The sequence below is a fragment of the Mandrillus leucophaeus genome, unplaced genomic scaffold (assembly GCF_000951045.1).
Source record: "Mandrillus leucophaeus isolate KB7577 unplaced genomic scaffold, Mleu.le_1.0 Scaffold514, whole genome shotgun sequence".
Lineage (NCBI taxonomy): Eukaryota > Metazoa > Chordata > Mammalia > Primates > Cercopithecidae > Mandrillus > Mandrillus leucophaeus.
In genome coordinates this window covers 1106362-1112861 of record NW_012105520.1, presented here as the reverse complement: position 1 = coordinate 1112861, position 6500 = coordinate 1106362, and the positions used below count along the sequence as shown (strand labels likewise).

Below are 6500 nucleotides of genomic sequence, written 5' to 3'. Positions count from 1 at the left end.
ACACACACACACACACACACACACACACACACACACACACGAGTTGGTGGTTTTGTGCCCCGCCCCTCCTCAACACACACCGGAGTTGCTGGTTGTGCTGCCCCGAGCCTCCAGTCCGTGAGTGTGAGGAACGGACCACATGGGTCCAGCAGTGCTGGGTCAAGGAGAGGAGGGGGCAGCCGGAAGCGCGTGCATGCTCTGGGCTTGTTGCAGCAGCCGAAATGGGTGCACACGGAGCGCGTGGGGATGAGGGGATGAAGGATGAGGGGTGAGAGGGACAGGGCGGGATGGGGACAGCCTTTCCCAGGCGGCAACATCATTTGATAGAAGGGATACTGAGGCTCTGGGAGGGAAAGGGACTTGCCTAAAGCCCCAGGGTGAAGAAGCATCTCTGGACTCCCAGTCCAGTGCTCTTGCCCAATACTCTGCTGCTTGCCTTTACCCATGTAACTTGGTCATCAGCACGTCATAGGGCAAGCCTCAATCCCTACTTCATTTTTGTATATGGGCATTGGACCCACAGCCCCACTCTCCAGCCATTTGGACACAAAAACAGATGCTATTGTTCTTCCTTAGAGAACGTGGCCAGTGGAAACAGGGCACACTGGAAATCAGAGTGAATGTCCTTGAAAGAGGGTCATAGGTCAACAAGGCCAAGCCAAAGGTTGCAGTAGAATGCTCTTCCTTAGAAATCTTTGGGAGTAAAGTAGGATTCAGTCACTCTCATCCCTGCCCCTGCAGCTGCCACTACCACATTAGTTTAGACAGGGTCAGGGGGTGGGGATGTGGAGAAAAAATCAGACTGCCTATGGACCCCGGGCTCCTTCCCCAGTTGCTTCTGTCCTAGCTCAGGCCTGGGTGCCACTCTTACACTCTCACACTCGTGTGCTCACCTGTACACACATCACACATCTTGTTGGTTGGAGTCACAGCCTGGCCTCTGCTCCCATGGTCAAGTGGCCCGATACCCCCAGGGATGGCTCAAAGGAGTCAGGACTTGGATGTGGGGACATCAGGGTAGCAAAAGGAAATCCACACACCCAGAGCATCTCAGACTCTCAGACCTGAGCTAGGTTTCGCAGAGAGGAGTTGGACACAATGGAGAATGGAGGACGGCGAGAAGAAAGGATGAGGGATGCAACGTGTGGGCGGCCACTAAGAGTGAAAATAGAGGGAAGTGCCACCTAAGTGCTGGAAAGAAGGGGGCAGGTGGGACGAGCCCCATAGCCCTCTCCTCAAAAACGACTACCTCCAGGACTCAGCCCTCCCTGGGGGACAGGCTCTGCCAGCCCTCGGCCACACGTGACTCCGGCAGCCATGGTCCCAGTGTCTTGGCTGGAGACGGCCAGTTCTTGCAGCCAGGTCGGATGCTCTGGAATCCAGTCCCATTTCCTTCCCGGCCACACCAGTCCAGCGGCCTCTTTGGCTGCTTTCAGCCCCTACTTACTTGGTGATCCCGAGTGGGGCATGAGAGCACCTGGCGAGTAGGGCCGAAGGGATCAGGGGAAGCCTCTGGTCTGGAGGATATGGGGTGGCACTTCCCCAAGGGCGGACCCAGCAGGAGGAAGCCCAGAAGCCAGCCCGCAACCCAGGCTGGGCTGGGGACATGGCGGGGGCTGGGCATCCCGGGGCTGGACTTGGGCGACCTGCAAGGCGACAGGTATCAAGGCACAGGGACAGGAGAAATGGGCGGCTCCGCCCCGCCCCCTGAGGCCCCGTCCCAGCCCAGTGCCGGCCAGGACCATGCACGGAAGCTCCTCCCTGCCAGGCCCCGATGTGGTCGCCAGAGTTTAAGCCCCGCCCCAGCAGCACCAACAGCCCAGCTCCACCCCGCCCCGCAGCCACTGCTCCTCGGCAAGCTCCGCCTCTCACTCCAGGTGGCAGCCACCCTGGTGAGGGGCCACGCCACTGCCCCCTTGGCACTCCTCTCGGAGGCCCAGGTTGGGGGATTTTGGGGCCGTGGGGGCCGGCCCCGGTATCTGCGTTCGTCCGGGACGCTCTGCACCTGCAGCCAGGAGTCGTCCACATGTAGGCTCACGGGCAGGCTGACGGTGGTCTTGTTGATGTCCCCGATGATGGTGAGTACCTCCTTCAGCATGTGGTGTATGCGCAGCATCTCGTCGCGCCGCTGTGCCTCTTCTGCCAACTGCTCCACCAGTGTGTTCTGGTCCCCACATGAGTACAGACTGGCCAGCAGCTCCAAGATGATGAACTCCGTGGTCTGAGAGTGGGCAATCGGGGAAGAAGGTCGGGACCTGATGCCTGTGCCGCACTGGCTGCCATGCTGGGCCCTGCTGGGACGGTGCGCTGGACTTGGAGCCCCTTGTAGTATGGCTTTTCACACCGGCTTCTACACCGTTTCAACTGGAAGATCCACCTCCCCACTGCCTTTTCTCACTCAGATGGGGACACCGAGGTCCAGAGGAAAAGACACCTGTACCATGTGACTGATCTGCGAGGGGACTCAGGACCTATCATGCCAATAGGATACTTGTCTATTCAGTTGTTGTTTTGTTTGGCGGGGGTGGGGGTGGTGATAGGGTCTCGCTCTGTCACCAGGCTGGAGTACAGTGATCACTGCTCACTACAGCCTCAACCTCCTGGGCTCAAAGTGATCCTCCAATGTCAGCCTCTCGAGTAGCTCGGACTACAGTCACGTGCCACCATCAAGCCCAGCTATTTTTAAAAGTTTTGTGTACAGACAAGGTCTCACTATGTTGCCAAGGCTGGTATGGAACTCCTAGGCTCAAGTGATCCTCCCACCTCCGCCTCCAGGAGTGGGAGTTGGAGCTGATGCCTGGATACGGGAGCTCTGTGGATGGGAGTGAAACAAAACACAGGGTCCTGAGCTCTGGGGAGCAAGCAGTGTCCTCTGGTGAAGGAAATCGTAGACTGGCAGGCAGAAGTTGTGCCTCTTACCGGCCATGTGCTCTGAATACAGTTACCTGCCCTCCATGAGCTTCAGTTTCCTTATCTGAAAAGTGGGGACACCTGACCCCTTTCCTGCCCAGTTCAGTGTTGTGGCACAGGGCTGCTGTCAAGACAAGACTCAGTCCTGGCCTCCTCCCCGAGTGGGCCAGGTAGCCCATGTAGCCTCTTCCAGGCTTTCCTGGGTGACACTGCCAGCCTGGCCCCCTGGTGCCTATTCAATCTAGTCCTTCCTATTGCTGGGGCACGGGGAAGCTCTGAGTAACATGGGACTATAGGGTGTGAGAGGGTTGCTGATGGTCTGGGCCCTGTCCCTTCCTCATTCCTGGGCATTCCTGACAAAGGCTCCCAACAACTGCTAAGCAGCAGCTGTAGACAGCAGCCCGATGAATATCTCATTGTGGGGAGGGGGCCATAGCAGGAGTGGGGCTCCAGGGAAATACAGAACCCAGGCCTGAGAGGTGCTGATGTGAGAGACCCAACAAACCTCAGCTTTGCACTTGCTGGATACCATCTGCACCTCTCACGAGGGAGAATGCCAGGCTCAGGAGGTCCTTGCCCAAGCAAGGGAGCTTAGAAAGGGGGCTAGGAGTGGGCTCTGCCATTTTCAAGGGCTGGCAGGGGGACCCCTCTGGAGGTACTTGGAGCAGTACCACATGCCGTGGCTTCTGAGTGACAGAGTCAGCTCTGCGCCCCACAAGACTGCTCCCTATCCAGAACTCACTGTGATCATGTACTGGGTTCAGATGCCCACACAGTCTCCTGGTGGGAGCACCAGGTGTGATAACTGTAGGCCCAGGACGGCCTACAAAAGAGTCTGCCCTGCTCTGCCTTGCTATGGAACAACTCCTGTTCTGCCTTTGGGGAGAGGTGTTCATTTAAACGATGACTGGGCTGGCCCCCATGGCACAGCTACCACAGAGAGTCTGCCACTATCCATGGCTGAGAGCTCCAGTTCTTCTCTGAAGCCACCAGGATGGATGAATGGCAGCTTCATCCTCTTGGCTGACTCAGTTGCCTTTCATCAGCTCATCTGCTCCTAGGATCCACTCTGCCTCTGGCTGGCACCTGATCTGAATCCCAGGCTCACACCTCTGCCCACAGGCCCAGCAGCTGCTTCACCTTCAACTCCCTCCCCCACCAAGCACTGCCCCTCACCAGCTACTGGGGTGCCACTAGTACCCCTACATGGGGCTCCCTCTCCAGACCCTCGGGTCCAGCTGTAGCTTCCTTTTGGAAGCCACACCCCAAGAACCCAGCCCTGCTCTAGGGCCCTGTATCCCCAACTTCCCGCATCCTTCTCCCTCATTCTGGGAAGATGAACTTGCCCTGCCAGCCAGATAGCTCCTGGAGGGGAGAACACCAGGGCCTGGACCATGGTAGGCCTGGCAGTGTCTGCTGACAGTGATGCTGGAGCTGGTGCCCATGTCCACATGACGTCCATGGCACAGTGGCCACCTGAGGCTGGGGGCATCTGAGCGGTGGCTGCAGAGTGGGGCCCTTACCTCTGGCTGAGTGAAGTTCACCAGGTCCTCCCCTGTGCTGTCATGCTGGGCATGGAAGAGCCGACCTAGTTGGGGGCCCCGCACCACACATTAAGAGCAGAAGCTGGAGGTTGGTGCCTGCACTGGAGCTGGCTCTGAGGCTCTGGATGCTGAGTGGCTGGACAGACCCTGCCAGAGGCAAAAGGGGCCATCAGCCTTTGTGATCCAGGCCCAGGCCTGTGGCTGCAGAGAGGCAGCGTGACCCTGGCATGCCACTCTCAGCTCTGCCCTAGCCCCCAGCACCCAGGAATGCCCACAATCAGCACACCCACCAAGACAGACAGCGTCCAGCTGCCCTCCAGCGAGAGGAGCACTTGCTTCTGGGCCATCACTCAGAAGTGTCTAGAGGAAGTGTGCTCACCGTCAGAGAGGCCAAAGTGGATGCCTCCGTCCAGGGCTTCTGGCGACAGGGGCATTGGGTCTGACTGACCTGAGCTGGCTCCCCACCTCGGGGTGCTCCTGCGGGCAGCAGGAACCCGGGGCTTGGCCCTCAGCGCCCACCTCTGTGTGAGAACAGCACAAGCCTGCCGTCCAGCTGGGCCTGCGTGAAGCTGCCCACCTCGGTGCCTGGCACCGCCCACAGCACTACCCGCCCATTGCTGGGCTGCTCAATGGTCTAGACCAGGTCCTTGGGCCCAGAGTAACCATCCATGCTCCTCAGAGCCTCTGTTGGGATGGGCACAGTGGCCTCCTCCCACATCTGGGGACACAGGCCTGTGAAGGTTCTGCCCTGCCATGTTCACCCACCCCTTCCTCCCCGGCCCTAGGCTGCCCTGCAGCTCAGGCCCTCAGGTGGCATCGAGTTTGGCTCTGCTCTGGCTCCCCTGCACAAAAGGACCTCCCCGCATTCACCTTCCCTGTCACCCCAGGGAAGGCCACCCTCCAGGCCCAGCCTCCCTGCTCTTCATCTGCCCTAGTCCTGTGTGTCCCTCAAGACCAGCTTGTGTCCCCTACCCAGGAAGGCCCCAGTTCTTACCCTCAGCAAGTTCTCACCCCCAGAAACCCCCAACGCTGACCAACGGTGCTCCTTAATCTGTCTCACTCGTGGGACAGGGGTCTCCTTTCAGACCCTCCATGTATGCCTGGCAGGGGCTGGGCACAGGTGGGAATGGTGATTTTAGAAATGGGCCCTCCTTCCAGCTGAGTGAGGGGTGGGAGGTGCAGAGAGTTGGGGGCTGATGGTTGGCGCTGTCCCCTAGCACAGAAGCAGTGCTGGGATGGGCTTCCAGAGCAGTTACGGGCCCTCCTCGTGTTGGGCAAAGGGGACCCCTTTCCAGGCCTCCCACTTGCAAGCAGAGCAGGCGCCTGTTCCTGAGGTCCTGGTACCAGTCTTGCTGGGTCAATTACTTGAGGGCAGTGCTACAGGGGGACTCCCATGCCCGGAAAACAGCCCTCTGGCATTCCTGGGCTTCCTCCCCCGGCCCTAGGGAGCCCTCAGGCCAAGCCTTGGCAGAAGGGGCCATAGTGTCGGGGGCAAAGCCCCATCGCTGGGCTCCCGGAGCAAACACAGGGGGATGGTCCCACCTGGTGGCCACACTGCCACACAGCCATCCCGCCCTGTGGTTCCACGACGCTGTGTACCACTTTTCTGTGGCCTCCACATCATGAGGCCACCCCTACAGGCACAGCCTAGACCACGAAAGCCCCCCGCGGTGCCCCATGTCAGAGACAGCCCAAGTCAGCCCTCTTGTGGAACCTTCAGTGACTCCTGCTGACTGGGGAGGACGTACCCCAGAAGCTGGCGTTCAAAGCCCTGCCATGCGGGCTTAGTAAAGCCATGCCCTTTCTGTTCCACCAGAACTACTTCTGCAACCATGGAGAAGTTCCATCCCATCTCTGGGCCTCAACTTCCACCTCTGCCAAATGGGGGCCCTGCTCTGCTGTGGCACAAGGGCAGGAGTTTGGGGAGCCAAGCCGTGGCCTTCACGTGCTGGGGTGAAGGTGGGAAGCTTAATGGTTCCACCCTGACGTCTGCCCTTAAGGGCTTGTAAGTGATTCTGTCAGGTGTTCTGGTCCTAAGCCACAGGA

The 6500-nt window shown here is 59.3% G+C and overlaps 1 pseudogene; it reads right to left on the bottom strand.

Annotated features, from left to right (window-relative positions):
* Positions 1 to 1663: 1663 nt before the first annotated feature.
* Positions 1664 to 6500, bottom strand: part of LOC105551279 — a 35080-nt pseudogene continuing 30243 nt past the window's right edge.